General features: G+C 48.4%; 1 protein-coding gene across 1 annotated transcript in view; it reads left to right on the forward strand.

Moving 5' to 3' along the window:
• The window catches only part of ZFHX3 (zinc finger homeobox 3), a 504,841-nt gene that overhangs the window by 334,008 nt on the left and 145,771 nt on the right, over positions 1-25,062 (forward strand). Inside the window, exon 6 of the mRNA XM_042821262.1 lies at positions 18,282-18,598. The gene's annotated coding sequence lies outside the window, so the exon portion shown is untranslated. The remainder of the gene's footprint in view (positions 1-18,281; positions 18,599-25,062) is intronic.

Consider the following 25,062-nt stretch of genomic DNA (forward strand, 5'->3'; position numbering starts at 1 on the left):
CGGCAGGAACCGGCCCTGGGGCAGCACTGGAGAGAAGCAGGTGCGCAGGTTCGGTCCGCAGTGAGAAGCGACTGCTGAGCAGAATCATTCTCAGCACTGGGAGGAAGAGCGCTTGTTTCCAAACGCACGCAATGAGTCCGGGCTCAGAGCACCGGTCGGGCTGTGTGTCCTCACACGTGGGTCAGGGCTCGTGGTTTGCTGGCGTGCTGTATGGCTCCGCTCCATAGGGTTTTGTCAGTTAGGGCCTGGAAGGTGTGTGGGAGCTGCAGCCCGTAGGTAACGCAGCGTTCGGTTTTGGGGTTTTGGTACAGACATCTCTCCAGAGAAGTCAAAATTTCAAATAAGAAAGCAATTTTCTCATAAAAGCATAACTGTAGTTCCTTTTAATATTCATATTTCTTTTCTGCCGAAGAAAAGAAACTCTTTGTGAAAAGTCAAATAAAAATCAGATGTAATTTTAATGCCTAACTGATCTATTAGGGAATTTTGCATTAAGAGCTTTCAGAAATCCTTATTTATCTTTTTTCTTTATGTAAATTAAAACATTTAATCTATATGTGTTCAGTGTAAAATTTTAATTTTAAAATTGTATTGTTTCCATAGGCTGGCTGTGTTCACGCCTTGGTCAAATCAGATTCCTCTTCCTTCTCTGTTCATTTTGTGTTTAATTTCATGATTATCCAGTGGAAGACAGACGCCCCAATTCATTGAAGCACATATACTTGCATTAAAAATCCATATCCTTTCAGGAAAGATATTAAGTATATACGTAAAACCCATGAAAATCACAATTAATCAGGTTGCTGAAATAGGTCCATTGTCATTTTGCTTTGTAAAACTTTTATTGCTTCATTATACTCCATTCTGGCCAGTGCTTCTCCCATTCCTTATTTGCTTTGCCGAAATTGAGTATAATTGTTATTCACTTATTAAGGTTAATTTTTACACTGTATAAAAATCTGACTGAATGATGATCCTTGTTTCCCAGCTTCCCTTATCCACAGTTGGGCCTTTACAGTTATGTGTACCTCAGAAAAAGGCAGAAAAGCAAAGGCCGCTCTTGGCCGCTGTGGGAGTGCACTGCAGAGGCGGCTCCCAAAGCAGAGCTGCTCACTGCTCTGCCTCTCAGGTACAGCAGGGGACGTGTTTCATGTACGTCACCTGTGTGTTGCATCACTGTCGAAAGTTTTGCTTTGAGCTGTGCAGGGCTGCGTGGCTTCCCGTCCTGCCAGAGTCACACAGCCGCACTGCTGGCTCATGCCATCCCAGGTGAGGACGGGGTGCCGAGCCCCGCAGTGCCAATGGAGCCGCCCCATGTCCCACCAGCCCCAGCTGTCACCCGGCCCCACAGTGGTGTCCCCACACGGTTTGGGGTCCTGACATGTCTCGGAGGGACTCTGGGAAGCCAGGGCTCAGTGCAGGCTTACAGCGTTTCCACAAGTTGCACTGGGAGACGTAGGCGTTTTCAGTGAATGCTGCCGAGGCGATTAATAGTACGGTGCTTTCAGTACAGTCGTGCTAATTAGCCCTAAGCGTATTTCCATCCTTCGTCTCTCTGCTGCCATGTGAAGTGCTGTCTGTCAGTGCACAGGCCAGGGCTGGGTATTTTGTGAACACACAGCCTGGCTGCCCCCATCTCCTGAGGCGCTCCTGGCTTTGAAGACGTCTCAGCATTACCCGCAAGGCACTGATGGGTTTCCAAACGGTTCCTCTAAAACTATTGGATACGAGTGCTAGCTTAAAAAGCTTTAGATTTAACAGGTGCTGTTTAGCCTACATCTCTACTGTTAAGTGACCTTCTTCATGCCAACAAGCTGGATTACAAATGTGCACCAGATATGTTCTATTGAATGGAACTTGTTTTTCCACAATTATTGACATTTTAACAGCCTCTGTTTAGGAACAGCTAATTACTGTATGTTATAATCAATTACAAGAATTTCTTAAATCAAAGGCAAACTTCAAAACTCCCGGTGATGTGTGAGTGGAGCAGTGATAGGGCTTGATGCCATTGGCTTTCCTGCGAGTCGGCCATATAGATTAGTTTCTGGCTTATACTAATTGTCACAGATGTTTCCCTTTCTAATTTGTTATGGTTTGAGTCCTGTTTTTTATAACTGCTTTCATATCCTCTTTTAGCAAGGACATGAGTAACATTGGAAGCTCTGGGGGTGCCAAGTGAGCTGCTCTGAAATGCGAACCACTCTGAACTACTGAGAGCTTTCAGGTTACACGGTTTGCTCCTATCCATGCTGCACACAAGTGTCTTCAGTGTTGGAAGTTGCTCCTTTTAAAGACACGTGAGCAGTACTTCTCTCGGAAGTACAGCCAGGCTTGGCTGTTAGCGCGTCGGCCGCTGAGGCGTTTCGTTCTCTTGGTTTTGCCTGCTGGGCTCTGACACCGTGTTGCTGTGCCATTTTGTGCTCCACGTTCATGTCTTAATGACCTCCTACATTGCATGCAAAGGATGACACGGGAGGCAGATATTACACCCAAAGGTCACGTTTCCAAGTTTCTTTTAAAGCAGTCACCCTGGCTGCAGGTCCGTGGCTGCCGGCCCAGCCCAGTGGGCATTGATCTGTGTGCTGCCTGCGTCTGTCTGTGTGCAGCGCCCACTGCCTATGGGCTGCTGTGTGCAGGTGTGAGCCATTTGCTGGGGCTGAAGGCAATGCTCTGCCTTCTGTCTCCAAGGAGCGCAGGGCTGGTATGAGAGTCGAGGAAGTGTTGAAAAAAGGAACAGGAAACAGATGGGAGAGAAGATTTCTTGGAAGCCTGCAGCACTGTGAGGCTCCCGGCTGGTCCAGCACCTGAGTGTGGGGCACTGTGCGCAGCAGGGACAGATGGGCCCAGGTAAGGGGTGGCCATGGGCATGGCAAGGCAGCAGAACCCACTTGGTGTGGGCCAGGCTGTGTGGCTCTGAGCAGACCGTGACACTGTGGGGCCGTGACAGAGTGGGGCGGCTGCCCGGCACAGCTCTGCGCCTGTAGCTGTGGCTCCTCCTGGCCCGCGTGCTGGCGGCCGTGGTTGTGTTTTCCTTCAGAGTGGGGCTGAGCTCTTTAACCGTGAGGAGAAATGTAATCTTTTTGCTGATAAGACAGTGAAATACTGCAGTCCCACTGGCCTCTGAACACGGATCCAAACCACCAGGCTGCAGAGCCCCCGGCCCCATCCCACGGCTGTGTGCCACCGACGGCCCTGCAGCGTCCCCAGTGCCCCCGTCGTGCCCCACGATGAGCTCCAGCACTGCCCTGCCACCCTCAGATGGAGCATTAAACCTCAAGATGCAGTGAACACTAATCCTGATTTATTTAGGATTTATCTGCATTATTAATTCCAGGCGTGTTGTGAAAAAGTACTGAGGGTTCCAGTTTGCATTTAAACTTTGGCTCTTTTGGAGAGAGGTTTATTTGAATCTTCTCCCTAAAGTGACGTGTTAGCCAAAATCTTAGACTTTCCCATTTTTAAAACACTCGTATGGGAGCTAACCGTAATAATGTGACTTACTGATATTTTTTTCCAGTAAATACCCTCTTGGACTATTTTATGCATTAATCTGGATTTGATGTGGATTTAAACATTTACAATGCAAAATAATTTGGGTTAAAAATAATCCCCCTTGATAAAGCTAAAAAAACCCCACAACTGTCACCATCTCTGACAGCCGGGCCTCAGTGCCACCCTTGGACGGATGGAGCTGCGCTGCTGGAGCTGCCGAGTCCCATCACTGAGCTCACTGCTGGCCCCCAGCATGGCCCTCAGACTTCCGTGTCCATTTCTGGGCTCCTGGATTCCAGGCAGACAGGGAGCTGCTGGAGAGAGCCCAGTGGGGGCTGCAGAGATGCTCTGCCTGGGGTGTCTCCAGACAGGGACAGGCTGAGAGGGATCCTGTCAGTGCCGATCAGTATTTGAAGAGCAGGGGTCAGGGGGATGGGGCCAGGCTTTGTTTGGTGGTCCCCAGCAGCAGGACAAGGGGCACTGGCACAGACTGGAGCCCAAGGAGTTCCATATGGGCATGAGATAGAACTTTGCTATGCAGGTGGCAGAGCACTGGCAGAGCTGCCCAGAGAGGCGGGGGAGTCTCTTTCTCTGGAGATGTTGGGAACTCAACTGGATACACTGCAAGCTGCTGTAGGGATCTGCTTTGGGGGAGAGGGGGGAGGAGTGGGATTGGACTGGGGGAGCTTCAGAAGTCCCTTCTAACCCCGATGGCTCTGTGATTCCATTGCTTCTGCCCACACCCTGCCTCTCCCTGACTCTGGGTTTTGCAGAAGGGAAGTGCTCTTCTGGGCTCAGCACTGTGCTGTCTGAAGCACAGGCTGTCCCCAGCTCTTGCAGATGATCTCAGACTGATGAAGGCCATTGCAAAACAGTCCTCTTGCTTCCAGTGTGGCCATTGGGAAATTGCAGCAGAAACAGCTGTGTTAGAAACTTCCTTGCTGCCGAGATCCATGCTCACTGGAGGCCGTGGTGCCCAGAGCTCCTTGCACCAGAAGCAGCTCCCTCTCGCCCCAGAGCAGCGCGGCACTGTTCTGCCTGTGGCTGAGCTCTGCTGCAGCCCACCTGCCTCTCAGTTCAGCTGTGATTTGTGGAAAAACTGTTTGAAACAGCTTCACACTGATGTGGCATTGGTGTTTGAGAAAATAGTTCTCAAATGCAGATATTTCCAATTTACGCCTTATATCTGTAGAGGTGCCAATATACAATTTGCCCATTCTTCTCCCCACTGTGGTGTTCCTCCTCACATGCCTCTCCACGTCTATTCTAAACCAGATTGCCAAGCCTATAGGGAACAATTTTCCAGTGTATTTATTTGTTTCCTGAATAGGCACTTGGGACACAGGCATCTCTTGATAATCTCTGCACACAAGAACAGAACTACGAGAGCTTCTGAAATGCAGTACAACGCAGTATTTCTGCAGTGAAACTAAAATGTGAAAATTAGCTAAGATATGTTCTATAGCAGACGCAAAATTTGGAATTGTCTATTAAAAAATGGCAAGGCAGGAGAAGCCATCATACAGCGTGGAGCTAGCTGTCACCACTCTGGTGAGAGATCTTGGGGCTACAGTGAGTAGTTTTCTCTAGCATCATTTCAGTGCTTAGCAGTAATCAAATGATCAAACATTGTCAGGGATCATTAGGAAAGAAGTAGAGAAAAAAAGCATAAAGATCATTAAAGTCCTTTAATCACAGGCTGTTGAGGCTTTGGGGAAGCACTGCTCGCTGAGTCATTCTCTTGCTGATGGGGCTCTGTTGCTAGTCAGTGTTGTGGATAGGTTGTCACCTGGATGGGGCATGAATTTGTTTTTTCTTCTTACCATCTCTTAATTGATACGTCTAGTTCAGTTGCAGAACAACATGGTAGGGCTTGGAAATCTGTAAGGAGTATACTGTTGTCATGTCTTTGTGATAGCAGCTGTGGTACCGGCAGCCAGGTGTTTGTCATCCAAAGGACAAGTCTTCCCTTCAGCCTTGTGTTGAACTGAATGCGCGCTGTAGCCTAGGACAGACCAAAATTCTGATAGTACTGTTATCCCCAATTCTGGTAGCGTCTTTCCCCTCCTCCTTTTGCAATTTCTCTTGTTTTTTCAGTGCAGTTTCAGGTGGTGCCTCTGCAGAAGGTGCCATTTCATCCCGTGGTTCCCTGGCATGGGGCCATGCGGTTGGGGTGAATGCCGCTGTTTGGCCCTGTGAGCCCATGCTGGGAGTGTGCCGTGGTGGGAGGCTCAGCCCAGGGCTGGCGGTGCATTGCTGGGCCAGAGCTGCTGTCCTGTAGAGCGAGGCTGTGAGGCACGCGGGGCCTAAGAGGTCCATTGAGTGAGGAAAACCCGGTGTCAATAAACAGCTCTGTGGGATCAGTCAATGAACTGCCTTGCAGACGGCTTCCGCCCAGTTCTCCAGCAACAATCAAACAGTCTTTAGCTGCTATCAGCCACTTCTATCACCTCTGAGCCTGGCAGTTTTCCAATAAAGCCGATACCCCCCCCCAGGGTAAGGCCATCAGCGGGAGGTGGGCATTGTCTTTTTACTCCAGCAATTTGAGGACAATGTTAGCTTACACTCCATTAGCAGGCGGGACACCGACCCCTGACCCTGGCATTGACCCGCGGCCCATGGTTGGGTGTAGGGGAGTTAAGGTGGTCTGCAGCCGCTCCGCCAGCACCAAGCTGCAGTGCAGCACACGGCTGTCATGCTGAGGCTCTGGCCAGAGCAGCGGTGCTCCGTGATCAGCATCCCCATACAACCAAAGCGCTGGGGTCCTGGTTCTGAGTGCAGAATTTGGATCAGCAGTTTGGACGCTGTCTTAGAGACGAGATGCTGGATGCACCAGCGCATGCCGAGGGTGCCATGTTCACACAGAATGGCCTGCAGAGCTGTGCCCAGAGCTGCTGGGTCTGTCTGTGAGGTGCTGGGCTGCTCTCGGTGGGCTCTGAACTGGCCTGGCACCGTGGTGAAGGCACAGGGGGAATCCGAAACGCAGCAGAGCCACAAAGCCAACCGCGTTCCAGCAGAGCTGCTTGTCTGACTCTCACTTCATTCACTTGTCCGCGCTTTTCCCTGTTGAGGACTTAAAGGCCTGCCTGTCAATAAACACATTAGCTCGCTAAACATTCGGATGCCTTTTCTTCTCTGGATTAACCCTTCGGGAGCTGGGGCTTCCTTTGGATTTGTTAGGGTATTGATCACAGATTGCGTTTGCCTTTCAAACTCTCTTTCTGTTTTAGACTTGACAGATAGTTTCAGTGCTGCAGTCAAGCAGCAAATTCACTGCAGCTTCACAGAGAAAGGCGCCTCAGTGAGCATCCCGTGCTGCTTTTCTTCTGGGGTAGAAAGATGCCTCTTCTGTAACCTTCCAAAGGAACATGCTCACCATCATTAGGTACAACCTATTCTCATTGGCATTGCTAATTAAGCAAATATTGAAATCTTAAGCAATGACAGATATAATATATGTTTATTCTTAGTATTAGGAAAAATTAAATTAAATTAAAACATGCTTTAGCTTAATTCAGCTTTTCTTTTCCTATTGAAAACCGTACCTCTTTCTGGTAAGTGTCTGTAAATGGGCACGAGAATTTAAAAGGCAGCCAGCTGAGATAGCCCCACTGTTTCTGGTTAAGAACAGATTAAAGGAGCTCTTAGGAGAATGACTTGGAAGAAACTTTGCAAAATTGAAAGCTCATATCTTATGACCCAGGTGACCCAAACTGATGCAAAAATATCAGAATTAGTGGCCTATGTAAAAAACAGAACTTCAGGCTTTTTTTGTCTGTTCCCAGAGCCTGCCTGAGAATCTGGAGTAAAATGTATGCTGGTTTTCGTGAAGGCTGTTTGCTGTTGCACCTCTGGTACATACTGTGTCCCTTAAAAAGGCAGCTGCACCTGCCTGGCTGAGAACTACACAAAGTCGGTGTAGTGTTTCATTGTGGTTTGGGCCCTACCCTCAGGTTTTCGAGGTCGCAGTGTATCTCCTTGTTGACCTCTGTGCTGTTCTGTGCAGTTACTACTTCTCACGGGACTCTGAATAAATTATACTGAAGCTACATGCTGTGTGTTGAGGTCTCTCTGTTAAACCTGCCAAGATCTTTCTCATTTTTCTGTCTAGGAGGATTTCTTCATGCCCCACGTGTGGACAATGTCTGTACAAAAGTAATTCACTCACTGGGCAACATCTAAGTTCATCTTTCTGGACATTATATTGAATACCAAAAACTAAGTAAGATGACATAAAAACTCATCCAGATCTCATCTTGAGGCTTGGCTCCCGTATAGTTCCTCAGACCAGAGAAGTCTAGCCTCTCCTTCCTCAAATCATTGTTCCTTTCCCATCTGTATTCCGTTGGTTTTAGCAGCACTGGTGTCAGCTGGCCGTGGCTAACCCTTCCTGAGCAGGAGAACCACCAGCTCACAAGGTAGTTTTCAGGCTAAGAAAGCTGTAATTTTACAGATGCATTGTAGGATATAGATGTGGTCCCACAGCGTGGTAGAGGAGGCAGCCATTACAAGTCACTTAAATAATTGAAGCATGTACAGTTCGGGAACTGAATATGCTGCCTTTCCTCATCCTGTTCTATTGTGCAGAGGTTGCTTTGCCCTGACCAGACATGACCTGGTTCTAAATGCTGCTCTTAAGGGTTTTGCTGGTTTCTTTTCTCCGTTTATTTTCTGATTTACTCTCATATAGGACACAGATTTCTGAGTGTCTTCAGAATCCATGTAAGTTTGTATCATTTTTCGCCTTCTGCAACATGTAGCCACTCTGGAACAGGCAGTTGATGTAGGAAGCGCAGTGTTATTTACCACCTAACTTAGCATCTCTGCGCCTAACAGTGTTCCCAGGAGATTCCTTAGGGCACCGCCTACGTTACCATCATTCCTGCCTTAGCACTGTGGATAAGCCTGGAGAGGACAGTTCTCTCCCTGCTACATTTGTGTCAGATAAGACACTAATAGTTGTGATTTAAAGGGTCCTTCTAAGGCTGGGAACGATCACCATGTCAGCGCGGGCGTCCGTTTGCTCAGTCACACTCAGGAAGTCGCGTCACTTCCCTGCTGCGGAGCGGCGGTGATGGTTCCTGCTTTATTTCACAGGAGCGTTGAGAGGACCGCTTAACGCGTTTCCATCATCAGTGCTGTGCTGTGCTGTGTGACACAGCTCCGTGCTTGGCTGCAGGGAGTCGCAGCGCGTGGCGCCCAGCCCGCCGTCAGCCTTCACGCAGCCCCTGCAGGCACCTGTCCTGCGAGAGCCCCGGCCCTGATGTGAGGGGAAGCCTTATTCCTGCGGAGAGTATTTGTTTAAGAGGATTTCCTTTCTCATGCAGGGACAGCGGTAGCCGTGCCAATAAGAGTGGGAGTGATTATGAGAGATTGACTGGTGGAATATAATCCCTGTGCTGTACTGATCTGATCTGGTGAAGATTGCGTTTCAAAGGTAGCAGCTCATCCCGCTCCAGGAGTGGTGTTCCACCCACAAATAGGGCTTAATGAGATCCGACAGGCCTGATTTCTCTGGTGATACAGTAAAACAACACGACCGATTCTGATGGTTTGGGGTCCTGACCTTTAACAAGGCCTGGTGACGTAGGGCGGGCTGCCCAGGAGAGATGGAGGGGCAGGAGGCCGGGGGACAAGGTCGGCGGATAATGAAGTGGTCAGCATTGGATTTCTGTCACTCATGGTGGTTAAGTACAACAGCGAGGAACTGCAGCAGAAGGAACTGCTAAAGAGCACATGCAGAAAGGAACAGGGGCAGGAGAGCCTGGGGAGGATCTTTGTTACCTTTCAGGATGAACTCTTAAGGTCCGAGTGACTTTGGTAATGAAGATGGTGAGTGCAGAAATCATGCAAAGAGTGAATGAACAAGAAAGGAGTAGAAGAGATTAAACTGAACAGTGAAGGAAGTCCAAGGAGACTCTTAATTCGGCTGAGCATTGCAATCAGGTGCTGAGAGGGAGCAGGAAAAGCAAAATAAAGGTAGTGAAATAGAGGGCTGGAGCGGAGGTGACTGCAGCGGCCACTTAGGGCCGGCTGGCGGCGAGGTCACTGCGGAGTGCTGTGCTGGCCTGAGAGCCGCTCACCGTGCTGCCGTGGGCCCGATGGCCGCCCGCTGCGGAGCCCCGGCCGCGTGTCCATCAGCCAGCAGCTGCCAGCCTCGGCCTTGGCTGAGCTGAGAGCTGCGGGGGCAGAGACAGTCTGTCTTCTGAGTTCTTTGTGCTGCTAGACCTAAATTTAGAGTGACTATTAGCTAGGAAAATAACCCATGTGGTATGAACCTACCTGCTGGGAATTCAGACAGCAAAACGGTGAAATGTAGAGGAAACGAAGACCTGTTACTAAAGAGGTGCTGTCAGATGATTATGTCCAAATTTAAGATACATTTCCTTTGCAACTGTGCTCTTTTATACCTGGTTTTGATAGAAATATTTCATTACAGTTTTGCTACTGTGGCTATCTGGAATGCAGCTGGTGGGTATTAAATGCATTCAGCCCAACACAGAACATTATAATACTGCACAGCGACACCAAAATTAAGCTAACAAGAAACAAAAGTGAAAATGTTAGTCTCAGCTTATTATTCAACTTAGATAAGATGCTAAAAGCAACTGGAATGATCACTGAAGAGTAGGGAAGTAGATTTGAAAGCACTTTGGACTCAGTAGCATGAACTAGTTTTATTTACACAAAGAGAAAATAATACGTTGTTTTAATGCCAGTTCTCCCTTTATGAATGTTCAAACTGCAAGGCCCGCAAAGAGTGAAGTCGTCCCATCAGATGTACAGTGGGCTCATATGCAGTATAACCTTCAGTGTCAGCTGCACAACTGTAAGCAGGGTGACAGGGAGCAGCCTGTGGAAGATTTGCTCTTTACATGTTTTTTTCCTTATTTGGGTGTGTATTGTTGCTTTTTTTTCCCCTCCTCTGAATGCAAACATGGAAGCCAGGTAACTTGTTAGAGAGGTGGATTGCATGATTGCTTCAGCATTGTTTTAATTTGTCTTTGGATGAATTCTCATAAGCTTTCATGAGAAAATCTCCCATTAGAAGCATTCATTTAATTTAAGAACAGTTGGGAGAGGAAGGGCTGAGATGACAGATGGAGGACTGTGGGTGTCTTGTAAGAGAGAGCAGAGCTTTTTGTATTTGTCTTTTGTGGCACATAGTTGCTGTTCTCTGCTGCTTCCATTTTTTTAATCTGTGCTTTTTGTGCAGTATTTCTTAGAAATCTCTCCTCTTTTGTACTGTAAGTCTAATGGATTTCATTAGTTTTTCCTGTACTGTGCCAGCTTTAAAACATAACAATATAACATCCTATAGAGATGCGTCTTGATAAGCAAGCAGAATAAAGTAGGCTTTAGCTCTAATGTGTGGATTTCAGTCCAGTTTTGAACTGCATATATTTTGCAGGAAAACATATGGAAATACAGAACTGATTTCTTCACTGTATGAAGTGTCTGTTTGTCCAGAGCGCGGTACGTGCGTTCTAAGGACCGTTTTGATAATCAGGACTTAACACCTCTTTTAACAGTGGTTAAGTTATAATAGCAGATAATTTGTAGATGCCTCTGCACTGGGGCTGTCAGGTCCCTTCACTGAGCTAACTGGAATTTAAAAGCAAATTTAAATTGAAGTAAATTGCAAAGTGGCAAAATGTTTGTTCTATATAACAGTTACTTTGCTCTGTGATGTAAGAAGCAAAGTGGGGCCAAAATTCCAAACATCTGTCTGGCTTGTTCTCACAGTGCTGCACATGAATTTCTTTTCATCTGTGTGTGCCATCCCAGAATTTGCACTGCACTTAACGAATCAGTTAATAAGAAAAGCAAAGTGCATTCATTGGATTTTTGTTACTTTTCTGTGAAGCTTTCAATTTAATATGACCAAACCAGAATGCCACCCTCCCTACAGATTCCTCACTGTTCACCATTTTTGAATGATTATTCTCTGTTTAAACTCAAAAAATCCTTTCCAAGATGCCATCTCCTCTTACTCACATTCCTGCAGCCGCTTCTTTTTGTTGTCACACGTTTCATCCCCTATAAAACACAGTGCCGTAACGAACTTTGTAGCCTTTTATTTTTCCACCGTATTCATTCAGATCTCTTATTCTTTCTCCATTCCTCCTTCTAACAAAGCAAGCTTGACATTCACCACTTTCAGTCTTATCCTTCCTGTTTCACTGCATATTCCTGTGCTCTTCCCGTCTCCTTCATCACAAATCGGATTTCTCCTATATTTTTAACCCTGCCTGTGGCAGGGGCTGGAGCCTGATGATCCTTGAGGTCCTCTCCAACGCAAGCCCTTCTGTGATTCACTCTATAACTTTTTAGTCTCACAAAAACATGTCAATATTTTATTCCATTCTGCATCATCCACATTACTTTCCACAGTCTCAACTGTGAGTTCTGCTTTCCACTCTTCAGAATCTGCACAAATGTGCACAACTTGGCTTTTTTTCCTTTAGGATGCGTTGTTCCTTAATTCCATCATCACAGTACTGAGCTCAGCAGGGAGCTATGTGGTGATCCTGGCTCGGCTGCTCTGGCTCTGGTTGGGTGGGATCTGTGGAAGAGGTGCATGGCATCCCGCTCTGCTCCAGGACGTGGGCAGTGTTGGCGCAGCCGCCCTTCCTGCATTCTGCCATGGGACTTCTTGTCCTGCTCAGCTCCTGGGAGCCCCCACTGGCTCCTTCCCATACCCGCAGCCCAGCCCTGCAGGACACGCCGACACCTTCCAGCTTCCTTTTTCCCTCCTTTATAGCCAGCTCTGTTACAAACTCCTTCTTTGCGGGCTTTCTAATATCAGCTACCCCAACCCTGGAAACAATTATCCTCTGACCCATTGTCTTCGTGAGGAGATGGATAGGCAGGGACATTCCTACATCTGTCTTTTCCTGCTGTCCTGATTTATTACTTTGTAAAATAATGAAACATTAAAAAGGTTGAACCTGAACTGAAGCTATGACTGTGACACTATTAATCAAACTGTTGGAGAATTGCTTGATATTAGGTGCCTTGAGCACTGAGCCAGCCTAAAAGTTGGCCTGAAATGCTGTCTAAATGTTGAATGTTGGGCCCAGGAAAAACAGCTCTCCATTGCTTTGTGCTGTCTTACAAGATATGGCCATACAATGTAGCGGAGCCCAAAGCAGCACTGAGGCTGAGGAAGGCAGAAGGTGGCTGTGGCAGGCTCCTTAATCTGCTCCTGGTATGGAAATGGGCTCTGGGGGAATCAGGCTGTTGCAAGATGTGTCTCAGCTGGAAGGGGCTGGGAGCTCCATGCCTCCTTGGTTGCAGGGAGGTGAGATACCCCCAGTCTTCTCCCCAGGAGGCGGCGTTCTCTGTTGCGCTGGCAGGCCGTGCTGTCACCGCATCCTTTATCCTGCACTGCGCTCACCTGATGTCTCAGTTCTGGCACACAGACACTGTCTGGGAAGCTGAGCTCCAGCCCCAAAATATTTAGTTAGCAGCCATTCTGTTAAGTGGAATTGACTTTTTATCGGCTTTCCTCTGTACGGCTGCCACCAGCTAAGGCCGTTTCCTCCTTCCCTCTCTTCGGCTGTCAGCCCGCCCCACGTTCCTATCGGCAGCCGTTAGCTCTGATCGATACCAAGCCCTGTGTAACAGCTCACGCACGGCTGCCCTCGTCCGCATCGACCGCAGCCCTTCCAACAGGTAGCCATCCCCCGCGGCAGGGCCGAGATAAACACCGGCTTCGCTCCGGGCCGATTCATTATGGAGGTCTTCAAGGAGACCTGGTGCCCTGCTGCAAAGGCTGGCCAAGATCGGAGACCTGACAGCGTCTGCCGCCTGAGACTGCCGGACCTCGGCATCTCCCCGCTTCTTCTGAAACTCAGCCCATAAAATGGTGGGCTGCATTTATTTCCAAATGCTTTCAAAATACCTATACACAAAATTACACTTCAGACTAATTAGTTAGGAGAACCTTGTGTTTCTGAAAATTAAGGAGGCAAGTGCTGATTGGCAATGGGAACAGGATGCCATGGGCAGGGAGCGGCCCCGGGGGGACACCACAGCCTCTGGCCTCAGGCTGGCCATGGTTCAGGAACCAGCAAACATTCTGTAGGAGCCTCAGCAGAGAGCTGCAGCCTGGGAGAGGCAGCGGTGCTGACATGTTCTGCTCAGCAAATGTAAATGTCGACTATGAAGTGATCCATCTACACTGAGGCTGTTTTTTGCCTCAAAAAATGTTCGCTGGGTCTCCACCAGCCATTGGGGAGAGGAGCCCACCCTGAAGCTGGAGAGCCGTCAGGTGGCTGCAGTGCGTGGGCCCAACCGCAGCTCTGCCTGCACACATGGTGCACACGCAACTTCTGCTCCGTGAGACAAACCCTGGACGAGAGTCCCTTTTTGTGTGGGCTTGGAAAGCAGAGCGGAACATGCAGAAAAGCGAGGGCCTTGCCAAAGGTGAAACACGCAACCCTTAATCAGGCTGCAGAGCAGACGCGTCAGTGGAACAGCAGCAGGCTGCTCTGGGATGCCATCACAGCACCGGTTTGCAGACGCAGAGCTGCATGGCTGTTACAAACTTTCCAGTGAAATGAGTGTTTATTATTATAGGTTTGATGCTGTTCCCAAAAGGACCTCATCAACAAGTAATAAGGCCTCAAGAGAGCAATTAGAAACCTGAACTTTCAAGTTGCATAGAACCATGGTGCAGAAGGTAGCTTTTGCTTTGACGTTGGTTTGTTTGGTGCTCTCTCTGGTGGTGGGCAGTCACTGAAGATGTGAGGTGCCAGCGTACTGGCAGCTTTTGCCTCCCCTAAAAAAAAAGACCTCATTTCTCCCACTTGTAAAGTGTCAATAATATTGGCCTAAGTAGTATTGGCAGAAGGTGGAGATGCTCAGTTTGAAGCTTGTTTTTGAATGTTTTGGATAGGACGTTTCAGAGAGGAGCTACATTGAGTAATTCTTGCCACAAAAAATCACATGGCTACTGGAAGGCAAGAGCTTGCTCAAGAATACAGCTCTGGCTTGGATGCGCCAGGGATTATTGCCTAAGAAGGCTGATATTTCTGACTGCCCGGCAAAGCACCCAGCTCTGCAGGCCTCTGCATTGGTATTCTTTGAAAAGTAAGTGTATTTCTAGAAGGCGTTACAGAGTTAAAGTTGATTTGTTTCTTTCCTTCTTCTTTTCTGTTTCAAATACTACCTATGAAAGCCATTTCCCTTCACAGAATATAGGTACAGAAGAGAGCTGCCATGAATTTCCTTTTCAACAGGAACTACAGCAGGAAAGCAAATGCTATTCCCATGCAGGGAGCCAGGGAGAAAAAAACTGCATGCTCTCAAGGATTGTTTGCGGGTTCTGAAGCCTCGGCAGCCTCAGGAGGTTCCCAGCTCATGGCGGAAGCGCGGCCCAGGCCGTGTGGGAGCCGGTGCAGGCAGCGGCAGGGCCTGTGCTCCGCGGCACAGTGCACGTGTCCCACAGTGCTCTCCTGAGCAGCTCAAAATGAGAGTCCTTCTGCTGTGCAGTCATCGCTGCAGAAGTAAAAATAGTACTGAGTGATACTAAAGAGAAGCAGGAGCGATGCTGCCGTAAGGATTGAGTGGGATTCCTGTGTAACTGCTCCGCCGAGAAGCATGGCCCTCCACTGGCTGTGCCGTGCTGCGGGCAGTGCTGGTGACAGTGCAGTGGGACACTCCTGCAGCGTGGCGCCCAGGGCACATATTTTAATATACCGTGTTTTTCTCTGGAAGATAGACAAAGCGAACAGACCTGGGCAGCATTCACATGACAGGTCATGACTCTACATGTATGTACCCAAGTGTTTCTGCAGCCAGTCATTACAGAGCTGTTGAGGTGAAACCCCGCTCCCTTTTGGGACAGCAGAGCCGGCCCAGAGCTCAGCTCAGCTTGGGAGCAGGCGGTGCCCCATGTCCCAGCACTCAGGGGAAGCAGGGCGTGCTCCATCCCTGTGGCCACAGCACTGATGCGGAGGAGCACTGAGCAGGCTGCCACGGCTGAGCTGGACACAGAGGTGTCCCAGGCTTACACACATTTAAGGTCTTGCAAATCATCAGTGTATAAAATGGAGCCAGTAGAGGGAGTGAAATGCAGGGACGTTATGCTGCCAGTGGAGCGAGGAGCTGAAGGGATTTTGGTCCGGTTCTGTGGTTCAGCCACGCTTCTCAAAACACAAAGCGGGTGCAGTGGCTCAGGGCAGGGCTGCCAGTGTTGTGGGTATGGAGCAACAGGGACAGGTTAGCACTCACAGGAGTGAGAGGCTGTCTGCTGTCTCCTTATAAACAGATATTTTTTGTGACTGATGCTGCGTCTGTACAGTATAAAGGAGGCATGCAGAAGAACGTTCACTTTTCACATAGTTCTGTAAGGGGCTGTGAGGGGTGGGTTCTGTTGCCAGCTGTGGTGGTCAGAGACCCTGTGGGACCTGGACTGAGAGGTAGAACACTCTTGTCATGACTCCTCCAAGGCCTGCGCAGACTCCAGCAGACATCAAGTTATGCACCATTCATGTAATCAAGGTTACATATCTATCTGCATCATCATCAACAACACGGGTTGTGTTAATACTTTTTGTTCAGTCTGGAATCTCTGAATCGCAATAGAATAAAATGTGAAACCTCCAGCTGTGGGTTCACAAAGAGCTGTGCTTGTTGCTCCAGCACAGACTGTGAGTTGAGTAGCACAACTCTGTTCTCAGATCCCAGTGCGTGTGAGCAGCCCGGCTTCTGCTTCTGTATCTACGCAGAGCTCAGAGCACAGCATAGCAAAAGCATAGGAAATCCACAGACTGAGCTGCTGTTCTAATTCAGAGTGGATGTTGGAATAAGAGGTGGCAAACTGTTACATTCCTATGAGCAATCAAAGTCTGGCTAAAAATGAGATGAAATTCCAGCTGTAGAGCCCTGTCCTCTTCTGGCTCTGCATAAACAGCAGACAGACTTGGCAAACAGGTGTTGACGTTTCACCCTATGGATAAAAACCTCAGCTTTTGTTGGTCAGCTCCTGGGGAAAGTGAGGGCTGGGCTGCCGTGTCGCCTGCTGAGTGGAGCCTGGAGAAAGGCCAGGTTTATATTGCTAGATTTTCCTACGGCCATATAGATGTTACTGCCAGCTATAATGTAGACGGTTAGGCTGAGTGTTCTGTTTTGTTTTCACGTGACATGGTCAGTCAGCCAGGCCCCAGCAGTCACAGCTAAGGGTGCTCTCAGTCTGTCGTGTTCCCAACAAGGGGCTGCTGAGATTTCAACTTTCTACCTTTCTTTCCAGTATCCAGTATTTCTATCCAGTATTTTGAGCCAGAACCTGTTCATATAGCTGCATATACTGTGTGCATTGTTTTTATTAAGTGTTTTAATCTGAGTATTTACAGAGATGCACTTGTTACAGCAAAATGCAGAACTGTGGCAGGTTGGTAGTCACAATAATTGTGCTGAATGCTGTGGAGTTAGGTTACAGTAAGTCTTCCTCCTTGAAATGAGTGTTTGTGCCTGTGCCAAACAATCCTGCATCAGTCTTGAACCTGTTAAAGATGAAAGTCAGAATAACCACTGCAGTATGGAAAGGTAAAGTGACAACAAAATGGCACTTGGCCAATGTTTATTAATCACAGAATATGATATGAAATCATAAGAATAACCACCAAAAGGTAAATAAATTACCCAGCCTACTACTTATTTTCATGTACAGTTTGACACAGAAGCTGAAGCTGTGAATGATTTAGACCTGTTTTAACAATAATACTCATTTTCCTGAAAGATGGTCAGCACTAAGGCTGCGGTGGGCACCGTGCCAGCTGTTGAAAGGTTAATGTCTCAGCAGCAATACATTGAATTATGAATTATACCGGTCCCAAAATGGAAGGTTATTAGCTCAGTATGTTTAATTAGCCCGGCTCAAACTTCGCCATCTGCTAGCACTGCCCATCACTAACGAACAGCCATGTGGAATAGGAAGGTCAGGGGCAGGGTGCTGGGAGCAGGACATGTCCCGCCGCCGCTGCCCCGAGCCCCCTGGGAGCTGCCTGGGGTGGCAGTGCTCCAGCACTGGCAGGGCTGGGCGCTCGGCCCCGTGGCTCTGAGTCCTGCCTGTGACAACCAAGCTGATCCCTGAGCTCTGAACGGCCCTGTTTGTTGCACAGAGCTCAGGGGTGCGAGGAAATCCACAGAAAGAATACATGGCTTGTTTTCCCCTGAATCCTTGGGACCAGCTTTCTTGGCAAAACGTCTGATTAATGTTTGCAAATTCTAATTAGAGTTGTATCCAGTTGTGTTTTGGTTACATCATAGTGTTTGCCGTGAGGGGAAAAGGAAGAAAGATGAGAGCCCAGCCTGCACCTGAGCAGTGCATGTGCCAGAATTCAAGGAGCTTTTCTAGAGCTGGTCTGGAGCTGCAGCAGACACAGGCAGGGCAGTGCTGTGGAGGGGCGCTGGGTCAGCAAGGTGTTCTGCTGGCGGGGGCAGGCGGGGGACGGCCTGCGGTACAGCTCCCTTCCTGTAGTGGTGTGAGGCTGTGATGTTTTGCTTTTCCATAAATACTTATTTGCTTGTTTTTTTAAGAAGGAGAAAAGTAAATAAGTGTTTCATTTTTTTTATTAGCTAAGATACTGTGACTTTTAAAACACAACGTATTACCTTGATTAATTATTCATCATTATTATAAAGGCGCTTCTGGGGGGTTAGATGTTAAACCTGGGGTCAGAAGTGTGCCCTCAAAAGTGGAATGCACAAACACCCTGGGAGATTTTGAGGCTGTAAGAGGCCAAACACAGTCTTATTTTTGATTCTTCTTTTTCTAGGTAGGAATACCTCGCTGAGGAGGAAAGGAATTTGAACGGACTTAATGCAAAGCCTGTGCAGCTCCCACTGGCTGGACACTGAAATGAAGAGAGAGTTGATTCATGCCAATTGCGACATGGCCCACCAGAATTAAAAGCTGTTCTAACCTGTCAGAGAGACTGGGTCAAACCCTGATTCACCAGGACTTGCCTACGTGAAGAGGTCTGTGTGGTTGTGCTGGCTATGAAGTCTCCGTGCTTCTATGCTGTATGTGAAGAGTGACAGAAATGTGACAGAAGTTACGAGGCATCCAGCTCAGCATACGAGGCGACATCAGGTAGGACCTCAATTCCTTTCTTAATTTCTTTACAGAAATTGTTTCTTCTTATCCCCTGGAGTTTTTTGCTGATTCCCTGTCTTCACTTGGTAAATCCTCTGTACTTTTACTTTTGAAGCACGTGGCATGGCTGGAATATCAGAGTAATACATAATAGAGTAAAACCTGCAGACAGAAATAGAAAATAAATGGAAGATGAATTGATCAGAGGAAGGGCAAAGGATGGAGGGGATAAAACAAAGGGAAAGAAAGACAAGAATAATACCTTACCTATGTACTATAATTATTTATTATTTTTGTATGGCGCCCAGGGTATACGGAATCTGTTCTGGTGAACAAATAGGAAAAAAAAAGAGTTCTCAGCCCCAAACAGCAAACATATTAATTTATAATCTGACAGCCCAGCTAAACAAGCGGTCAGGCCAGGGTGACAAGGAATAATTCAGCGCTTATGGAGCATGAGTTACTTCAGTTTGGTATCCACACATGTGTATGCCATCAGATGGAAGTCTCTTGTTTGTGTAATAAGTTAGTGTAGAAGAAAAATGTTTCTCTTAGGAAAGTTCTGAGTGAGAGAGAGAGTGTCTGAGGGCGCAGACAAGTGTTCTAATCTAGAGGAACAAAGAGACTGCCATTTTAATACATTGTAGAAGGAGTGACGAATTTAACCACAGCTTTACAGCAGAGGCATGAGGGAGCGCTGCAAATCACCCCCTGGCCAGCCTACAAGGGAGCTCATAGCGGGCTGAGAAGTGGTGCAGAGTAAAGAGAAAAGCAGAGGAGACAGGAGGAAAAACTGGAGCATTTGCTTTGAGCCATCCAGAGCTCAAGTTTCTAATGAGCCGTCCAGACAGGACAGCGAGGAGGTGACCTGAAACAACACTGCTGAGCAGGAGAGATTCCAGGGGAGAAGCAAACCACAGAATCGAGGCAGCAATAGCAAAGTTGTTTTCTAGCACAGTTACTGCAGTTTCAATTGCACTTTTATTCCAAAAGCAAATTCCAAAGTTTTATGTCCATAAAGGTTTAGACATAAACAAGAAAGAAGTCAGGAAAGCGGTATGTACTTGTATAAACAGTTCCACTTTATAATTAATGCTGGAGATCAGGGAAGTGGGAATAGCTGTGCATGTGTGGTCATTCAGATTTACTGTTGGCCTTATTAAAGCCTAGTTCTACAATAATTTTATGCCCAGGTAGGGGCAGAAAGAGAGAGAGCAGGATGCCCCCAAGCAACCCATAAATAGTGTGGTGAAGACAAAGTGTTTATTACTTAGCTTCACAAAGGCTCCGTAAGTGCTCTCCCAGGGTATGTATACTTGTACCCCAGATGCCAATTCTGCAAATTAGCATTATTTCTCAAAATACTATGTAAATAGAAGTCATTTAAATACTTCATTTCATCAGACAGAGTCCCACATAGAAACATCAATGTCTTCCTTCTGCGGAATGAGCGGAGATTTTTGTTGCCTTTTTATTTATCTTGGAGCGCTGTTACTGATGAAAAAAGACTTGCAGGATCTGGGATCTTTTCAGAACTTCCGCCGTATTTTGCCCCACCATTGCCCCTGCCATCTTTCTTCCTCATCTTCCCCCTCCCTGTACCAAAGTAGCCATTAGCCTTTGATCTAAAGACTTTCGAGAGACAGGGTGAGATTACAAACCCATCAGTCTGAAGGAGCGACTCTGGGGCATGAACTTTACCATTTGTCACTGAAGTGTGCTATTTCAAATCTTCTATTTTGCAATTTAAATGACTATGCCAAAAGTTATTTCAGGGCTGAAACACATAGGGGATTACAGGGATATGAGATCCTGTCAAATAAGCTTTGGGATGTCCCTTTTTTGTAAGCACAAAAGCCAGCAGTAAGTTCAGCTCAGATGTTTGATAATGAACTCCTGCTGTATCATTGCGTGTCCTACAACTGTAAGTTGTTGAAACTTTCACAGATGTTTTTTTTAATCTGTTTTTGCATTGCATTTCACATAGAAACAGGTACCCTGGTTTACAGGAGAACAGTAAAACAATGTGAGAGGAGATACTCCTAAAACCATCTTGAAATGACAAAATGGTTTTCTTGGATAAAACATAATGGAAAAAAATACGGATATGTCAAAATTTTCCAGAGTTAAAAGCAACTGTAGCATCCCATTGGGGGATGCACTGCTGTCCTGCCCCATGGGCTGAAGGTACACTTCTAATCCTGAATGTTGCAGGATGCTGGACTTTGAAATCCTTCCTACTAACTGTAGTTGCCGCTCAGCAGTAGGTACTGAGCAGTAGATTCTTTTGAGTTAATTCCATGGAAGTAGGAAAGGGAGAGAAGAGCAAGTGAGAATGATCAGAGACCACTGTGAATCTCTATGGTTTCATGGTACTCCATGTGGGTGTTATGTGTGCGTGAGGAGAATTTACTGAAGCATCATACATGCTCTGCTTCCTCAAGTCAAATCAGTATGATTCCCATTCTGCAGGCTGGGCAAATGGGACAAAAAGTGGAGGAGAGACCGTCCTCATTATGTCTTTGTCTCAGGGCACTTTTAGCATGCCCCATGTTACTGCTGTGCCGGTCCTTCAGAGCAGACAGAGAGTCTGTGGCGCAGCTAGGAATAGCAGCCAGGCCTTTCTTCCAAGTCCCAGAGCCTCAAGAGTATTTTTAGGCATCTAATACCATTAATTTCATACTTTTTTTGGGCAAAGTTCTGTGAAACAAGATCATGCTTCCTCCTGAAATAATTTTTGAAATTATACTTCTGTGATCTTGGACAGTTTTTTTCAGGGAATAGTATAAGTTTGGCCCTGTTTAGGAACAAATGGGCTTCAAAAGTAGATTTGGGAAGAGTTGCATGGGGACCACGCTTGTGTGCAGCCTTGAGGTGTGCTTAAGTGTACAGAGAGGATAGTGCAGGCTCTGTCTTCTGTGGGCTCTGAGCAGGGCTTTGGCAGAAGGACGCGGCCATTGGGTACCAAGAGAGAGAGCGGTGGAAGGCTTCCTGTAATGGCCATGAGCTTCAGATTCCTCTTTCGGAATCTCCAGCAGGCAAAATGCTGTGCTTTTGTATCTTCAGGTACAAAACCTTGCAGATTTAAATACAATGAGACCATTGCTGTACACCGGCTTACGAGTATGTTGATGAAAACGATGCTAACAGATGAGAGGCTTCCAGAAGTGCTGGCAGCCAGCCTGCATCATGCAGCTGCAGAGCTCAGCCCTTCCCAGAGAGCTCACAGCGCCCTGCAGAAGTACGCCCATTTCCTACATATGGTCAGGTTTTTACTATGCTAACTCAGCAATCAGTTCAAGCCCTGCTCCTGCATCCTATCTATTATTAATTAATCGATTTCCTATAAGCTCGTTATTTCGATGGCTGTAACTTCCTCACAATGTGCAGGCAATGGAAGGCAGTTCCCGTCACAGAGAGCAGAAAATGCCCACGCAGACACAAGTGAAAGATCACTCCTAGGAGAAGGCAGATGAGCAGGCAGGCCATGGCACGCTCGTGCCACGGTTATCTCTTTCTTTTTGGTTAAACACCTCAAATTCCTAACAGCGATGGCTATACATCTTCTGTCCCCAGTCCCTGTGGTCGCCCACAGCCATTTTCTGTTCCTCCCATCCCACATCGTGGCCACCTGGTGTGCCCTTACCTCTCTGCGCAGTCTCTAAGCTGAGCAGATATGAGGGACAGCATGCTGTTGGTTTGCAGGGAGGAAGAGGCTGAGGAGTGTGTGGGGTCGGGGCTGTGCTGCGCGCGGTCGGACAGTGCACGCAGAGGAGTGCTGGAGTGCTGTGAGGGCTGCACATGTGCTGCAGACATCGAGGTGCGTCCCTCCCAGCACCAAACGTGCTTATTAGACTGCTAATGTCCTGCCGGTGGAATCCTGCCTCTGAGTGTATTAGGATAATGAGTTCACACCTAACTAATGGAGACTTAATAGAGTTCCTAACAGGCTGCCTTTTCCCCCACTGTTTATGACCCCACAGGCCGGAGCTGTGAGGGGAGTGGTCCCACAGGCTCCACAGCCGCTCTGGCCTCTGCCTGCCTCAGGAGTTGGTTTCCAGGGACATCATCCCTCCACCTTTCTGCAAGGAAAAATAAACAGTTTGAGGCTCCTGCGTCTTTATTAAACATTTCCTTCAAGCTGCATACTTTGGCCGCGTGCCCAAATGCACCGAGAAAGCTTCCACAGAGCAGCTTGAGGCCAGAGCCCGGCTGCCACGACCAGCAGCCCTGGCAGGGCTCAGCACCTGCGGCAGGCAGTGTGGCTGTGCTCCGAAAGGGGCGATGTGGCCGTGCTGTGTGGGGAGGTGATGGCGAGCATGGCATGGCTGCACGGGGCTGCTGGTGTGCAGGCCTGGCGTCAGTGTGGGAAGGGTTTTGTAGAGCTGCTGGAGCTGAAAGGAAAAGCAGTGATGCTTTTAAGGCCGTTGCAGCAGATGAATGGTGTGTTGGTGTTTGAAAGCTGCATTCTCTGCCCGCCATCGCAGCATTTCAGCCGGCTGTCAGTGTGGGTTCAGGGTGGTCCAAGTCCTGCCCAAGTGGAGGACCTGGCAGTGCCAAGTGGTGTTGCCAGGCCGGGCACAGCATGCCCATGGGGAGCAGTGCCCAGCTGACCCCGGCCTGCACAGAGGGCGCAGCCCCGGGCTGTGCAGGAGGGGTTGAGCTGCAGGCAGTGTGGGCACAGCACGGGGTGATGTCAGCGCTTCCTTCAGGGCCGGTCATGTGCGCCTGCCAGGTAAACAGTCTCGAAATAGCTGGGAGGAAGGCAGCTGATGGAGCGCCGCTGAGCTGGAGCGTGGCCTCCACCCTTTCCTTGCCATGGTTGTTCTCATGGGCAGCTCTCCCAACTTGGAGCTGGCTGTGAGGGTGTGAGGGGCAGAAGTGCCAAATGCAGGGGCAGAGATCATGCTGAGATCTGTTGTAAAGCGCAGTTTAGCCATCAAGATGGCACTGACAGCGCAGGCAGAGGCTGCTGGCCTGCAGGCAGTTGTTCCCCCAGACGGCTGTGTCCCTGCTTCTTTCAGGGCCTGGAGGAGGCTGTGGACCTGTGAAAGCACGGGGCACTGAGTGGGGTGCACAGAGCCCCGCTGTGCCCTGAGCTGGGAACAGATTATTCTGGGGGCTTATGGTGTGCATAGAGGCTCACTTACATCATGCAATTGAACAACCAAAGTTCAGGTATAGAAGCTCTGTAAGTGCAGGAATATTCTTAGTTGCCTCTTTCCTCATTCACTAGAAATGTGCCTTTACTCTGTTGCCTCTCAGAGCAGCCTGGCAGTTAGTAACTGCAAATGAATTAGTAAAAATAAAAATCAGTAAGAATAAAAATAGAATTAGTAACAGTAAAAATTAGTAACTGCAGTAAGAACTACAGCGCTGCTTGGAGACAGGGTTCTGTCAGTCGCTGCTCACCAAGCACAGTGCATGAGCTGAGCCACGGGAAGGGCCTGGAGCACTGCTCCTGCAGCTCCAGTGGCAGCGCAGCGCTCTCGTGGCTGTCCAGGACGGGGCTGTGTGCTTCCAGGCTGGATGGAGTGCTTCTTCAGGCATTTTCCAGGTGTGACAGGATGGTGCCATTAATCCTCCCTATGTGTGCCCTTTCTGGAGCAGCAGGGAGACGCTGCAAGAGTTGAGCTGGGAGAGCGGTCACAGCTACTGCTGACAGCCAGGTGCCAGCTCAGCACTTTCCTTTACCCCACAAAACAAAGCTGCCGTCATAGCAAGGACCCATAAAATGCACGGCATTCCAAGTGCAGAGATTAGTGGTAATTTTACAAGGACTCAAATAACGTCAGTCTGCAGGGTGCAGCACTGCCTTGAAAGGGAACAGCAGACATTTCCCCTGGAAGTAAGTTTCCTCTTTCGAGCAGTTTGCAGCTGAAGCGCAGTGTCAGATTGTGGCACAAATATCCTATCGGCCTTGGGTTGGGAGGTGGATATCTGATACCTCTTTCTGTTGCCGAAACACGCTGCCCAGGCAAGGCTCCCAGCACAGTTATTTTTTGAAGCATTATGTAATTGGATTGCGTGGTCAGTAGTGCTTCCTTAACGAGCCTTTCAGCGAGCCCTCCGCCTGCCGCAGCCAATCCTCAGCCCTCTCATACACACTCACGCAGACTCAGTCTGGAGTAAACTCGCTGCTAAGTGCAGTTAGAGCACGGATAGAGCAGGCTGCAAACAGACCACTGCCGCTGTGGAGCTTCCCCCAGCCACTGCCGCGGTCCTTAGAGGACCACATGCAGTGCCACCAGCGTCCTGTTTCCCCAGGGTGGGCACAAACCAGAGCTCGTGGTTCCCGGGGCTCGTCCCAGCCACTGCTCCAGGCCCTGAGTGACACCAGGATCCTTCCCTTCCCTTCCCTTCCCTTCCCTTCCCTTCCCTTCCCTTCCCTTCCCTTCCCTTCCCTTCCCTTCCCTTCCCTTCCCTTCCCTTCCCTTCCCTTCCCTTCCCTTCCCTTCCCT

This window comes from Centrocercus urophasianus, unplaced genomic scaffold (genome assembly GCF_019232065.1).
Source record: "Centrocercus urophasianus isolate 14NV4802_14NV808 unplaced genomic scaffold, USGS_Curo_1.0 seq_2, whole genome shotgun sequence".
Taxonomy (NCBI): domain Eukaryota; kingdom Metazoa; phylum Chordata; class Aves; order Galliformes; family Phasianidae; genus Centrocercus; species Centrocercus urophasianus.